General features: G+C 42.6%; 1 protein-coding gene and 1 long non-coding RNA gene across 6 annotated transcripts in view; one reads left to right on the forward strand and one right to left on the reverse strand.

Moving 5' to 3' along the window:
- Positions 1-1,590: 1,590 nt before the first annotated feature.
- The window catches only part of LOC106987220 (uncharacterized), an 83,546-nt gene continuing 69,501 nt past the window's right edge, over positions 1,591-15,635 (reverse strand). Inside the window, exons 8-10 of one of the 5 annotated variants that reach the window (XR_008299001.1) lie at positions 14,491-14,638; positions 8,202-8,287; positions 1,591-3,419 (exon numbers count right to left, since the gene is read on the reverse strand). This is a non-coding gene — a long non-coding RNA (uncharacterized LOC106987220). Of the gene's footprint in view, positions 3,420-4,787; positions 5,175-5,496; positions 8,288-14,490; positions 14,639-15,635 lie in introns of those variants that run through there. The other 4 variants (XR_008298998.1, XR_008298999.1, XR_008299000.1 and 1 more) reach the window with 4 other exon arrangements.
- Positions 15,120-15,635, forward strand: part of NR2F2 (nuclear receptor subfamily 2 group F member 2) — a 77,985-nt gene continuing 77,469 nt past the window's right edge. The window contains exon 1 of the mRNA XM_053223612.1: positions 15,120-15,150. The gene's annotated coding sequence lies outside the window, so the exon portion shown is untranslated. The remainder of the gene's footprint in view (positions 15,151-15,635) is intronic.

The following is a 15,635-nucleotide window of genomic DNA, read 5'->3' on the forward strand; positions in this document are numbered from 1 at the left end:
GGATGATGAGAAGATCTAGCATCAGATTTAAGCAAGATAGAGATGGGCTCCAACTCCACCTTATCCATTTACCAGCTAAGTGATGTACCTTCTCAGAACCTCAATTTATTCCGATATAAAGTAGGTCTTAAAAAAATAGCTCCTTCCGCAGAGGGCTCTTATGAGGATTCAATGAGATAATGCATGAATGTGCCTGGCACATAATAAGAGCTCCATAATTGTGAGTTCCCAGCATTATTGTTATTAATATTATCATTTCAGTCGGGGCAGGGTACTGAGGTGGTAAACAGTTGAGGGGCAGAAGCAAGGTAAGGGGAAGAGGAGCTGGGGGAAGGACAAGAAACAGAGAACCTTAGCTCAGCCTTAACTCGATGGTCCTGGAACCAATAATTATTTAAGGAACGTTTAAATCATTTCCCAATAATGGTGACATTTCTACAGGCTGGGTCTGTATCTTGTTTCCACTTTGCTAAATAACATTCCACCAATCCTCTCAAAACAGTGCCCTTCCCACCCAATTCACCCCAAAGAGGGCCACAGGGATGGCGTGTGTCAGACGAGGTGAAATGATGCAGCAGTAATGGTACCACCAGCTGACCACTGAGCGCCCGTGATTGGAAAACTTCAGCATTCAGGGCCATTCTTGTGGAGAAAGAAAACACCTCTTTTGTTTTTATTTTGTGGGTGGAGCGAAGTCAGTGCAGGAGCAACTGCAACTTAGCACTGCCCCAACTGGCCAGAGATCTCTTCGAGGCAGCATGGGCTCCAGCCATATGGCTGGGTTCTAACCCCACTCCTGCCATTGACTGGCTGTGTGGCCTTAGACAAAGTGCTTAACCTCTCTTTGTCTCAGTGAAAGGCGGACTTTATCTACAAACACTTATGGCACTATTTTAAGCGTTTTACCTATGTTAACCTATGTAATCTTTCCAGCAAGCAGAGGAGCCGGGTCCGATAGGGTGTGGTGAGGGATAAATGGTGAATATATTTAAAGTACTTACAGACCCTGTTTGGCATAAAAAGTGCTGTGGAAGTATGAGCTGGTATCGTCATCATTAATGTAAATGCTCTACTTTAGCTGTCACCATCACCACCATTATCATCATCATCACCACCATTATCACCATCATCATCACCATCACCATTATCACCATCATCATCACCATCACCACTACACTACCATCATCATCATCATCACCATCATCATCACCATTATCATCACCATCATCATCATCGTCAACCATCACCACCATCATCATTACCATCACCACCATTATTATCATCACCATCATCATCACCATCATCATCATCACCACTACACTACCATCATCACCATCATCACCACCATCATCACCATTATCATCACCATCATCACCATCATCATCACCACCATCACCACCATCGTCATCACCATCACCACCATTATCATCACCATCCCTGTCATTATCATCATCATCACCACCATCACCACCATCATCACCACCATCATCACCACCATCATCACCACCATTATCATCACCATCACTGTCATTATCATCATCATCACCACCATCACCACCATCATCACCACCATCATCACCACCATCATCACCACCATTATCATCACCATCATCACCATCATCATCACCACCATCACCACCATCGTCATCACCACCACCACCATTATCATCACCATCACTGTCATTATCATCACCATCACCACCATCATCACCATCATCACCACCATCATCACCACCATTCTACCATCATCATCATCACCACTACCACCATCATCATCATCATCACTATCATTGGGTTCAGTTACAGTACTGCACTCAGAGACGATACCAAATCCTCTCCCCATTTCTCAGGCACACAGAATCATTTTAGTATCTCCTTCACACTCTTATCCTCTCCTCCTCCCCATCTTCCATTTACCCTCCTCTTGTTCTGAGACCCTACTTCTTCCCACCAACTTAAAAGAATGCCAACTCTTGCCAAGTATAATGTTAGGTGTTCCCACCTACATACAGTCTGGACTCAAGGAGTCATGACCAGCCCAGTCAGAAAGCTGAGATTCAAACACCTGTCCATTGGTCTCCAAAGTCTACTCCTTATCCTATTATAACCACATCACCATAAAATATCCACCCCACTTTCTAAACATTTTTTCAAGTTTTTATGTATTTTAAGTAATCTCTACACTTAACGTAGGGTTTGAACTCATGACCTCAAGATCAAGATTCACATGTTCTTCTCACTGAGCCAGCCAGGTGCCTCCAAACATTTTTTTACCTATCATTCTCAAACACTGAACTGGTTTGGTCACAAGGCATATCATCCAAGTTTTTAAAATAAAGACTCATGCTGGGGTACCTGGGTGGCTCAATAGGTTAAGCATCCAACTTCAGCTAGGTCATGATCTCATGGTTCACGGGTTTGAGCCCAACACCGGGCTCTGTGCTGACAGCTCAGATCCTGGAGCCTGCTTCAGATCCTGTGTCTCCCTCTCTCTCTGCCTGTATATATGCTCTGTCTCTCTGTCTCTCTCTCAAAAATAAACAAACATTAAAAACTTAAAATAAAGACTCATGTTAACTTGATGTATTCATATCTTATTCTCAGTCTTCTATAGGCCCCAAATTTTTTAAAAAAGATACATGAACTGATTTGTAGCACACAATATGCCTTCTCAACAAACAATAGTTTCTTAGTCAAGTACATCAACCTCTTGAGATGATTATACCAATCAAGATGTCTTACTGCATACATTTTAGAGCAATATGTTGACAGGGAGAAAAGTTAGAAATGACCTGAATGTTGCGGCACCTGGGTGGCTCAGTCAGCTAAGTGTTTTGGTTTTGGCTCAGGTCATGATCTCATGGTTCATGAGTTCGAGCCTCACATCAGGCTCCATACTGACTGGGCGGAGCCTGCTTGGGATTCTCTCTCTCCCTCTCTTTCTGTCCCACCCCTGTTCACTCTCTCTGTCTCTCTCTCAACAGTTAATAAACTTAAAAAATAATTTTAAACAGGAAATGACCGGAATGTTTAATAAAAGTGAATTGTTAAATACACATTAGTAAATCCAGAAAATGGAATCGTTTGAAGCCATAAAAATAATACCAAATAAATAGATCTGTGTATGTAGAACAGGATGCGATTTTATGTACTGAAAGGATATATACGAATGGGATCACAACAGCTGATTTGTTTGGTTTTTTTTTTAATGTTTATTTATTTTTGAAGGAGAGAGAGACAGAGCATGAGCAGGGAAGGGGCAGAGAGAGAGGGAGACACAGAATCTGAAACAGGCTCCAGGCTCCGAGCTGTCAGCACAGAGCCCGACGCGGGGCTGGAACTCACAAACCGCGAGCTCATGACCTGAGCCAAAGTTGGACGCTCAACCAACTGAGCCACCCAGGCGTCCCCACAACAGCCTATTTGTAATGGAAAGGAAAACTCATTTTAAGGATGTTCTTAGTTTTGCTCTTTACATATTCTAAGTTTTCTCTGTAACAAGTATGCATGGCTTTCCTAATACCAAAAACAATAGAAGAACCTAGATTCTGGTGGAAAACACAGCTGCACCTATCTCAACCAGCTCAAACTGTCCCCACTTAAGCTTTTAATCTTCTGTCTCATCAGGCTGTGCGTTTGTCTGATAGATGGCTGAGTTGCCTCTGGCCTGTCACTGTTATTTGCTTTGAACTCTACACATCTGGGTGGCAAAGTCGGGGGCTGTTTAATATTGCGGGGGGGCAGGGGGGTTAGTGTTTGAATACATAGAAAAAATACATTAAAATTCTTCAGATCATCAGCATGGAGTTAAGAACAACTAGTCCTACCCATTAAAGGCAAAATCAGCCGCATAAACTCAGTGCAAGAAGAGGAACAAAGATTGACCCACATCACGCTCCTGTGTTCCCTTCCAGGGGCATCCGACACAGCACAGGACACTGAGTGCCCTTAGCGGTATTGGAAACAATCACACATGCAGGTTCCTTACCCGCCTGCTGCATTTTCTTCCTGGTATAACTGGAGTTCTCCTTTGCAAACTACCCCTAGGCTTCAATATATAGTTAACCGTGCTCATTAACAGGTTTTAAAGTTCTCATTTTCGTTACCATTCCGAATGTGCACTTTATATATCAATGAAAATGAACACGTGTTCAGGAAATAGTAAAGATCCGCATTTAGATTTTTTATTGAATTTATATTTTACATGTATATTTTCTGATTAAAAAACAGAAGGATGGGGCGCCTGGCTGGCTCAGCCGGTCGAGCGTCCGACTCCCGATTTGGGCCCAGGTCACCATCCCAGCCAGGGTCGTGGGACTGAGCCCTGCGTCGAGCTCCACACTGAGCGCAGAGACTGCTTAAGATTCACTCTTTCTCTCTGCCCCTCTCCCCGGCTCGTCATCTTTCTCTCTCTCACTTTCTAATATAAAAAAAAAAATCAGGATAGCTGGTATTTTGTTGACTTCTACAGGAGAGAAAGAGAGGGATTGTGGCTGCTCAAAACCAAAAATGTATCTGAAAAACCAAACTTTCAGTTCAACATCCAGATACTCTATCTTCCTCACGTTTTTGGGGATTTTTTTTTTAAATTTTTATTTAGCCAATTGGCATTGTGTAAAATGCCATAGTGGAACTGAAAAACTCTCCTGTATTTCAAAAACCGGAATAAAATGCACTGATTTTTTTTTTCTTGTATCTTTCTCAGAGCTTTTTGCAAAACCTGAAGAGTGTAGGTTAAAAGTATTAAGAGCCACGTGTTTGTATATAAGAGCTGTAAGACGGACATAGCTGAGTATTAAGAAGTACTCAAGAGCCAAAGACACTGGAGAAAAATTAGCCTGGAAAAGAGAAGGCTGGGAGTGATTTAACAATCGGTTTCAAATATAACAGGATGGGAGAAAGAAGAGAGTAACCGTCTTTTGCCAGTCCCACTTAAAGACAAATATGAGAATTGGCTTTCAACCCTGTTACGTGTTAGACCAGACATAGCTTCAAGGCTGGGCACATGATGAATATCCTTCAATACCTTCTATTCAATACATCTCCCATACACAGGCCCATGTGACCTTGTGAGACAGGGAGACAGATCTGTGCTATGCCACCTACCATAGAGGCGAATCCAGAATATTCCAATAGGAGCCACTAATAACGAGGCAAGCTTCAAGAAAGGGCAGCTGTGTAGAAGAGAAAGGTATCAACTGTCTGAGTTGAGTTTGATGGGTGAAGACACAAGGATTCCAGGGAGAGGAAGCTATATGTTCAAAGGTAGTAACGTCCCATCATGTAGTCAGGGGACACGCTTCCATGTGACTACAGAGCAGGATATGTGGCAAGAGGTGGCCCTGGAGAATCTGGCCCAGCCCACATTTGCAAGAGTCGTCCTTTGGCCATGTGAAAAAGTTTGGGTTTCATCTCCAAGGCAATTGTAGTACTCTTGCAGCAAGGGCCTTTTAGGATAAACTTTTTTTTAAAGGTTATTTATCTTTGAAAGAGAGAGAGAGAAGGGGAGGGGCAGAGAGAGAAGGAGACACAGAATCCGAAGCAGGCTCCAGGCTCTGAGCTTTAGGCACAGAGCACGTCATGGGGCTCGAACTCACGAACTGCAAGATCATTCCCTGAGCCAAAGTCGGTGCTTTACTGACTGAGCCACCCAGGCATCCCAGGAAGGACCTTTTACAAGGAAATGCCAGAATGATGTTAGCATTGTATGTTGACTATACCATTCTGGCAACAGTATGAAAACTAGATTGGTAAGAAAGCATTACTGGAGGTTGGTGCCATATTCCAGACAAATATATACATACATATGTATATGTATGAATGAAGATGGGGGTGCGGCGCCTGGAGTTAAGCATCCGACTCGATACCAGCTCAGTTCATGATCTCTTGCCCCGGCCCGTTGAGTTCCAGCCCTGCATCAGGCTCTGCACTGACAGCACGGAGACTGCTTGGGATCCTCACCTCCCTCTCTCTCTGCCCCTCCCCTGCTTGTTTTCTCTCTGTCTCAAAGTCAATAAATAAATATTTTTTTTTAAAAAAGTTTTTTTTAAAGAACCTAATTAAGGGTGTTACCATTAGGGATGGAAAAAAGGAAGCAGAGTCAAACAGTGGTAGGTCATTAGCACGGACAGAGCTTGTGGGTTGCTCTGGTGAAGAGGAAAGATGAAGAGAAGAGCCTAGGATAATCCTGGGTTTTTGCCTGCAACAACTGGGTGGCACATTTTCCCAAACTGGGGCATACGGGAGGAGAAACAGATTTTTAGAAGGGAGGTAATTAGGGGAGATGGCACATTTAGGTTTCTAGCATGGCGTTCGTGGTGTCTATAAGATGTCTAGGGAAAAAGTTGCACTTACTAGAGTGTAAGATCCATGAGGCAGGGACCTTGTTGGTTTAGTTCAACCCCTCAACGTGGCTTTCAGCATAATCATTGCTTACTTAGCACAACACGTGGCAGGTGCTAAATGCTCAGTAAATGCCAGCTGAATAGGTGCTCTTGGATGAACTTGTGGGTCTGGATCTCAGGACAGCCTTCTAGGCAATTATTCAATGCTCTTTGGTGTCCTTGCGCAGAGAATTCTAGAACCTCCTTTGATGTTCACCAAGACCATTCTACACCTTGAAATATTGTGATTCTGGTCCACCCCCAAAGGACTGAATTACAAAAATGCTGCTAAGGTTCCTAGTGGCCCTATTCCTCTTTGTTTACAGATATAAGCAAGGTGGTTTGTTAACTGACGGAAGAGGAAAAATTGCGAAATAAATTTTGGAAGTGGTCAGATTGAGCGAAATCAGTGGTAAAGTCACAGCATTGGAGTGAGCCTCTGGTATAGTTTTTTTTAATCAATATGGCTTTCAAGTTCCTATTGAAAAGGCCAGGACAACCAAGTAGAATTGTCAAGGATGGCTGTGATCCACATATACCGACTCTAAAGGAGATGCTTGCATGAGAATGAGTAGCAAGAAGTGTGTAGCTCCAGCAGAAATCTGGAAAAGACTTTAAGAAAGAAGAAAGCAAATCCCCCTAGTAAATGGCTCTGTTTCTTGGAGGAGTTGGAACAAATCTTCCTTGCCAGAGAAGCTTGAATTACCTGCCTATCCCTTTAAGCATTTTCACGTACAAATCAAACACAGATGGCCCATTACGTTTATGACCTCCTGTCAATTACTCTAGATGAAGCATGCATTAATTATTGAAATATTTTCATAGTATACAAGTTTTGAGTGGTTCCATTGCCTCAGATAATTTCAACTTTCTGATTAGAAGCCGGTATAAACTATTTTATTTATGAAAATTAATCTCTTGAATGTAGTAAAAGCTACAAATACAGTAGTAGATTTTTTTTTTCCACTTAACAAAGCCAAACTAAAAATCCTGGCCTCTATCCTTGGCAGTCGGCGTTATGTTAGCAGGGTATGCAATCCATAAACTCTGCCAAAATCTATTACAATTGTAGTAAATTTTGATTACTGGAGTTGTTTGTTATTTATGTCTAGAAGATAAAGATAATATTGGGAATAGCCCTCTTCTATTCGATGTATAAATTAGATCCATAAAATACCTTGTTTTGTAAACAGTAAAATAAAAAAAAAAAAGAAGAAGCCTAAACTTGGTTGAAGCTTCAAATATTTGCATCTACTTTCTTTGAATCAATAAACATTTTGGAGGATGTGAAAGTCCACGGAATGTTTAGACTTTTAACTATGCCACTAGTGTTGGTCTGGCATGGTAAACAAAATACTGGGGCCATTTGACTGTTAGAGAACAATAAGAATATTCCGGCGAAGCATCACTTTGAGAGAATGTGAAGAAAGTTGAGAAGGGAACTCAGAAAAAGGCTTACGTATTTTCCGTCACTCTGGAAGGAAGCTAGTCATTCAGTAAACATCCAACACCTACTATGTGCCGAGAACCTCTCTGGGCACTTGGAGTACACTGGGGAACAAAACAAATATTTCTGCTCCTATCAGTATAGATTCTAATAGAATTGATTGCCTCCTTTAATCCTCACTGTACAGAGAAGAAAGCAGAAGCCCAGAGAGGCAAGCTAACTCACCTAACATCACCCAGCAAGAAGGCCCAGAGAGGTAAGCTAACTTATGCACCATCACCCAGCAAGAAAGTTAGAATAAGAGCCCAGGCCATTGGAGCCCATCTTCTTAACCCATCCTATCTTTCAGGCCTTTACCGTTTCCAACTGACCTTTTTCTGGGTACTTGAGAAGTTAATCCTTGCATGTAATTAGCTGGACTCTCTTCAGTAGATGTCTTCAGCTAGAGAGACTCACCCTAAAAAAAAAAAAGAAAAGAAACTTTATTTTTTAATTTAAAAAATTAGTTGTCTGTGTTTCTTCTCTCTGAAATCCACTGATGTTTAGGCAAAGAATGTTATAAATGAGAGATACCATCACAGGAATGCTGATTTCACAGACCAGTGGGAGAAGGTGGCCCTAGAGGCAGCAAAGTTAACACATAATCATTGACTTCTTTTTCTGGCCAAAGCCAAAGAGGGATTGAAAACGGGAACTCTAGGTCAAGCACAAATGGAGGGTGCCATTGGCACTGTGCTGTCACAGTGGGCTTACAACCTGAAAGAGAGTGATCTCTACATACCATGGTGGCAACTTGGGCCAAAAAATACGGTCCCCAGCTAGAATCTTGCATAGGGGGAATCTAGCCTATGTGTCAGGTGAAAACGATGCTTATCTATTGGATTCCTCTTGTAGGCATTCACCAAAAAACACAGCCAATGGAGAGAAGTCACGGAAATATTAATGATATTAATTCAACGCTGCTCAATTAATTCGGCGTGTTAATTTTGCCAATTAAAAAAAATATATTTTCCGACCATGAATAATAAAAAAAAAAAAAAACGGTTTTTTAGCACTTCATACTTTTACAACCTTCTCACTATTGGTGACACAAAGTCAGGTGGCTGCCTGAGGTCACATCAGATCTGACAGAGAACAGCCTACAACCCAAGATTCCTGATTTGTAACATCAAGCTCTGGATACTCTTTCAGGCTTCTTCTGATTTGGTCCTCGTCAAAGTAGATAGAGAAAGTATTATCATGGCCATTGGCCACATGAGCGCCTGAAGCTCAGGGACACAGCACAAGTCAATGCCCGATTCGGTTCAGAGAGAAGTAACGGCATACAAAGTCCATTAAGGGTCGGCAAGAAGGAGGGCATGTATAGGAGAAGCTGAATCGCTCAAAACTAAAAGATGAATTATGCAGTAAAAGAAGTACGTACAAGAGAAAGAAGTTGTACAGAGGTAGACGTAATTCATTTCATCAAAGATTGAGTAATAGTCTAACCAATTAGAAATATACCTAATTGGCTATAATCAAAACTATAACGATATTGTAACTTGCTAGGCAGTGTCGAAAGCTGTTGTTTCTTAGGAGAGAACATCATAATTGAAAAATTGCAGTCTCGTGCTTAATGAATTAGCAACTTTGGACCTACAGCATAGGAATCTGGTTTTTAACAAGCCATATTTGGAGCCCATGGTCTAGAGCCTTGCTACTCAGAGTATGGTCCCTGGGCCAGCAGCCTTTTAGGAATGAGGAATCTTGGGCATTCTGATTCAGAATATGCATCTTACCAAAATCCTTAAGCGACTTCCTCTACACATTACAGGGTTTTTTTAAGTCGATTTATTTATTTTAAGAGAGAGAGAGAGAGAGAGAGAGAGAGAGAGAGAGGCAGAAGGGGAGGGAGACAGAAAATCCAAAGCGGGCTCTCTGTTGTCAACACAGCCCGATGCGGGGCTCGAACTCATGAACTTCGAGGTCATGACCTGAGCCGAAGTCAGACACTTAACTAACTGAGCCACCCAGGTGCCCCTACACATCACAGTTTGAAGAGTACTGGTCTATAACATCCCTCGCCTGCTATGTATTCACCTTATCAGAAAAAATAAGTCAGCTTGACATAGAGTGTTCTCAGTGAACCCATGTGGGACCCACATGATCTCTGCTTCTATCCCCAACTCCCTTCCCAGCCTGACGTTCTAAATCTCCATCACCCTCTGATAAAAAAATTACCGAACATCCAATTAAGATTTTCTCCTAAATCCTGTTGAAACTCCGCATCTAATTCATGGGCTATCGAGTGTTTCAAGCATTTCCCAAAGTCACCTGTGAAATATTTTGGAAAGTAAATCACCACTTGCAGATCTCTCAATTTCCAGTAAATCTCCCATTTTCTACAGTTCCTTGAAGACTAGTCAGGCACTCTGGCAATCCCATCTGCTAGTTTTCTTTGCCCCCCACCCCACAAGATAATCAATCCATCAAGATCAGGAGACAAGGGTGTGTTTATAGTAGCTGGGGAAGATATGACGAATCCTACCCCTTGTGCTGAAGCATCAGGTTCCTCTTACAAGTGTTTGTTTAAACCAGTCTCCTTAAGGAGAATTGGTTCAGTTTCTCCTTGTTTGTAAGGGCAACGCGTCCTCTGCCCTACTTAGGAGAAAGCCCTCCCGCCGCCATTCTGGGATAACAGAGGAAGGAATCTTCTTCCTCCAGCCCAGGGGGGCCCCACTCAGCTGGGAGCAATACAACTGGTGCAATGCTTGGATTTTGATATCCACTCAGTATTTCATTATAGAAAATAAATTGTTAAAGAAATAAAATGACTTGCAATTCTACCACGCTGGCAAGTTCATGGGCCATCTGCATCTAGAGTTAGGTTCCCATATGGGTTTGCCATTTCACTTTCCTTAAGGGTATGTCAAAAAGAGTTTTCAATATTGTTACGGCCTTCACAGCAATTTCAGTATTGATCTGCTATGTGTATGTCACCAGTCTACTACTCTTGGACATACAGTTGGCTTCTAATTTTTCATTATTAGAAATAAGTTTCAACAGCTAGTTTTTAGAGACCCAATCCCAATAATTGCCAATTATCTTTAAAGAAAAGAAAAGTTGGTCTGTGGCCAGGATTTACGTTGCTAACTTCCATTAGGCTACTCCTAACTATATATACCATTAGTTAGATGGGGGGGAACAGGAAGAAAAGTATGAAGAAAATGATATAAAATCAATGCTCTTTACCTTAAAAATCAACCGAAAGTATATGTTCTGCTAAGCGACCCCAAAGTATCATTTTCGTCCGTGAATTACTATACATAATATAGACTAAACATGTTATTCATACCCATTGGGTAAGCTTCACTGCGTTACATAGGAGCCCATTTCCTGATTAGATGCTTGCACTAGGGTAACACCGAATAGAAACTTGCTGTAGCCTAACATTTTCATACAGCTGTAATTTCATTACATTCTCACTTTCTGCGGTAGCCTGTAGAATTGAAAACACATAGGGGCAGCCGGGCGGCTCAGTCAGTTGACCGTCCGACTCTTAATTTCGGCTCAGGTCACGATCTCACAGTTCGTGGTCTGGAGCCCCGCGTTGGGCTCTGCCCTCTCTCTCAAAGTAAATGAACTTAAAAAAAAAAGAGAGAGAGAGAGAGAGAAAACACATTGCCATCCATCACTTAGAATCTGCTTAACCTTTGTTGAGATTATACTCAGTCCAGCCATTTTACGTAGCACTAACCCAACATCCAATTTCTGTTTTCCCTTCCTTGTGCTAATACCTGTGGCTGTCCCCCCAGATAATGGTGTCACTGGTTTTGGTGGAACATGAGGAAGATGGCACAAGCCACATCGAGTCCCCCACTTTGAGGACAAGGTCTCCTCTGGAGTTCAGGGAATGGCATTCCAGGTCAGGGGAAGAGCAGGAAGGGAGCAAGGTTGAAGGAATGATCATTCTGTTTTGCTAAGCTGAAGACAGAGAAAGGAGGAGAAAATACGTTTTAAAAGACTGATCTGGGGACAAATCATGGAGGACCTTGAGCAGTAGAATAAGGAGTCTGAATAATAAGCAAATATTGTAAGGGCGCCTGGGTGGCTCAGTCAGCTAATCGTCCCACTTCAGCCTAGGTCACGATCTCGCCTTTCCTGAGTTCGAGCCCCGCAACGGGCTCTGTGCTGACGGCTCAGAGCCTGGAGCCCGCTTCGGATTCTGTGCCTCCCTCTCTCTCTGCCCCTCCCCCCCTCAAAAATAAATAAACTTTAAAAAATATGTAAAGAAAAGAAAATATTGTAAACAAGAACTAATCTGAACTAGATTTGTGTTTCATGGATTTAACGGATGCAATGCATGGAAAAAAGGAGGGTGTGCTGGGGTAAATACAGACCTACCATATTGTTTAAAGAGCTGGTGGGGGTGGGGAGGGTCTGAAGAGGCAACAATGAAGATGGAGAGGAGGACATGGGCATGAGGTACTGCAGAGAGGAACAGAAATTCACTGAGTGAAGGGGACAAGGAAAGTTGTCCTTGGCAGCTTGTTCCAGAACAATGTCCCTCCCAGGCCGTAAGTCCTGAGCAAACACCACCTTTGTCGCAAGGCTGTCTCCTCAAACGCTAAACACCTGCAGGCCTTAAGTATGAATTATCCGAAACAATTGTTTGATTTGGGCATCAATGTCATGGTTGAAATAGAAACATGTGATTGACTTTCCGAACCCATTTGAAAAGGATTCATAGTGGGTTCAGTTTGGTCTGGTGCTGTGACCCATGCTGCACAATCCCTGACTAGCCGGCCACCTCAGTGGGCCTGAAAAGCCCAACTTCTAGACATCTGGCAGGTGACTGGGCTGCCTCGCCCAGCTTGCCCGGCATGAGGACAACTCGGTGAGATGGCTCTTTAGATGGTCTCCATCTTCTTGAAGAAGCAAAGGCAACATTTTTTTTTAATTTTTTTTAACGTTTTATTTATTTTTGAGACAGAGAGAGACAGAGCATGAGCATGGGGGAGGGGCAGAGAGAGAGGGAGACACAGAATCGGAAGCAGGCTCCAGGCTCTGAGCCATCAGCCCAGAGCCCCACGCGGGGCTCGAACTCATGGACTGCGAGATCCTGACCTGAGCTGAAGTCGGACGCTTAACCGACGGAGCCACCCAGGCACCCCAAAGGCAACATTTTTAAACAAAGAACGAGAGTGACCAAGTGGCATGTAGGCTTGAGTAGAATTGGGTGAAATCGGAGATTCTAGGAGGACTTTCATTTAGAATTGCTAGGTAGTTTGGCCGTAGGGGTCAGAAAATAAAATATACATCCCCAGCAATTCCACGTTAGGTGCCCATGCTCAGAAAATACTGACAGCATATGAGCATTAGGAGTGTTACGCATGGAGGCATATGGGAAATACTTGAGTACATAAGGAAGTATGTCCAAGCACATTCAGTGTAACACAGTAGAAGGATATGTGTGCAGCGTATGGGAATAACTCAATGAGCGTTGATGGGCATTGGTATATTCGTACCCTGGGAAATTCCTGAAGCACTTGGAAAGAATGATGTATATCTCTTTCTCCTCACAACGCCCAAACCTCCAAGACACTGATGAGTGAAAATAGCAAGTGTACAATGAGACGTTGCCGACTATGACACACGCTTTAGGGCTTCTCTGGCTGGAAAGACAAAAGCAAGCCTTTGCTAACATGGGTCACATCAAGAAAGCTGGAGAAAACGACTCAGGTTGCAGGTAGTGGCAGGGAGAGCGTTAGCCTTAAGCTCTAAACTCTAATATTTACAAGGACAGTAAGTGTATGGTAATTGCTTTGAGCTTCAAAATTCGTTTAAAAATGTTAAATACCTTGGCCCAGAGGAATTGCGCTTTTTTTTCCCCACCAAATATCTGCTCTTATGCCAAAGACATCTTTCCTCTAAAATGATGCCTTTTTTTTTTCCTTTTTGAAGTGAAGGAGGGGACACCTGGGGGGCTCAGTCGATGAAGTGTCCAACGCTAGATTTCAGCTCAGGTCATGATCGCGTGGTTTGTGGGATAGAGCCCCACATCGGGCTCTGTGCTGACAGTGCGGAGCCTGCTTGGGATTATCTCTCTCTCCCTCTCTCTCTGCCCATCCTGTCCCTCTCTCTCTCTCTCTCAAAATAAATAAATTTTTAAAAATTAAAAAAAAATAAAGTCAGCGAAGCACTGGTTTAATCCAAGAGTTAAGGGTTGACTAGCAATGGAAAGATAGATAGATAGATAGATAGATAGATAGATAGATAGATAGAAATAGATAGGTGATAGATGATAGGTAGATAGATAGATAGACAATAGACATGCAAACCTCCACTGGCCAATCTCCTTTAGAGCTACCAATTTCATCCAGGATTACCAAGGCAACTCTGTTCAATGTAATCGTGTGGTCCCCACAGCTTCAATAACACGGCAAAATAAATACCAATGGCACGCCACTGAATTGCCAATGCAGAGACATCCCTGTGCATGTCGCATTTACAAGGGGATGTGAAACACCTGTCTTCCCGGAAATGAGATCCATGCACGGAGCTGATTTAAAATCAGAACTAAATAATCTCGATTGGAATGTATTCACTGGAATATTTCTCTAGGTTCAGAAATAAGTGGAAGCAAATTATTTTCTAAATTAGAAACTATGTCTACGGTACCTTTATATGACTTCCAATCTTTGAGGACAAGTAGAGCTGATGCAACTTTAATATAGTTTAGCAGATAGTGATTGCTGCAAAATCGTCGTCTGCTCCCTCAGGATTTTTTTTTCACTTAAGAACCTGATGGTGTTTGGGGTAAAGTGTTCTAAGAGGGATTCAAGCACATGACAGAAAAGAAAACATTAACCCACCATGTAGCCAAGAGCTGGATTAATCTTTTAAACAATTCAGAAGAGAATCCCATCACCAACCCTAAAAGACCATTCAAATAATCTGGAAAATGCTAAGCTATCTCTGCTTGTAAGAGACCACAGTGATGGGTTTTTCAGTTATTCGGGGCATAACTTTGACTCCTTGATTCAGAAGTAAGCTTTAGTGTAAGTTGTTTTAGTTTTCATGTGTTTGGAAGCAATAACCACCGCACATTTCTTTGAGCCTAAAGCTGGACACAGTCTGCCACCCCGGGCACATGAGAGTCACTCTGAGAAAGGGTGTTTAATGAGTAACTCTGCAGTAAAAGTCCTCGAAAAACTTCTTCTAAACATTAGGCCCCGTACTTTCTTTCTGAAATACATTAACAGCCTCCAGAAGGTTCAGAGATGCTGTGGCAGCCCTGTTAGACTTCAGAAGTCCCTGATATCTCAAGTGCATCGAAAGGTTTGTGCACACTCCCCACCCCTCCCCACCCCATCCCTGCTCTCTGCCCCCCCCCACGCCCACCCCCGCCACCCCCCAGCCAGGGTCTGGAGATCGCGTTGACTGTAGTTCTCCTGGAGAGAAAGATTGATAAAGCAAAGCAATCAGAGTTATTTCCTATGCATGAAATTGATTAAATGCTTCACTAAATGGCTTATAAATTTGCTTCTCATATTTCTGTCACCGCTGAAAAGATTACAGAATCTCTGCATATAACCATGTTGTATACAATACCAAATTACAAAAGGTTGTAAAAACTAATGTTTTGTTTAAAGTTTTGAGCAGGACCATATGCCTCCAGTGACCTTGAGTAAGCTATTTTAATTCAAACCATTTCAAAGAATAGAAAGGGGAGAAATATTCCACTCCGTAACAAACCAGACAAGTTGGTGGGTAAACCTCAGTTAACTACGCTGAACCCCTGCTCTTTCCAGCCAGGGTGTGGA

The sequence above is a fragment of the Acinonyx jubatus genome, chromosome B3 (genome assembly GCF_027475565.1).
Source record: "Acinonyx jubatus isolate Ajub_Pintada_27869175 chromosome B3, VMU_Ajub_asm_v1.0, whole genome shotgun sequence".
NCBI classification, from domain to species: domain Eukaryota; kingdom Metazoa; phylum Chordata; class Mammalia; order Carnivora; family Felidae; genus Acinonyx; species Acinonyx jubatus.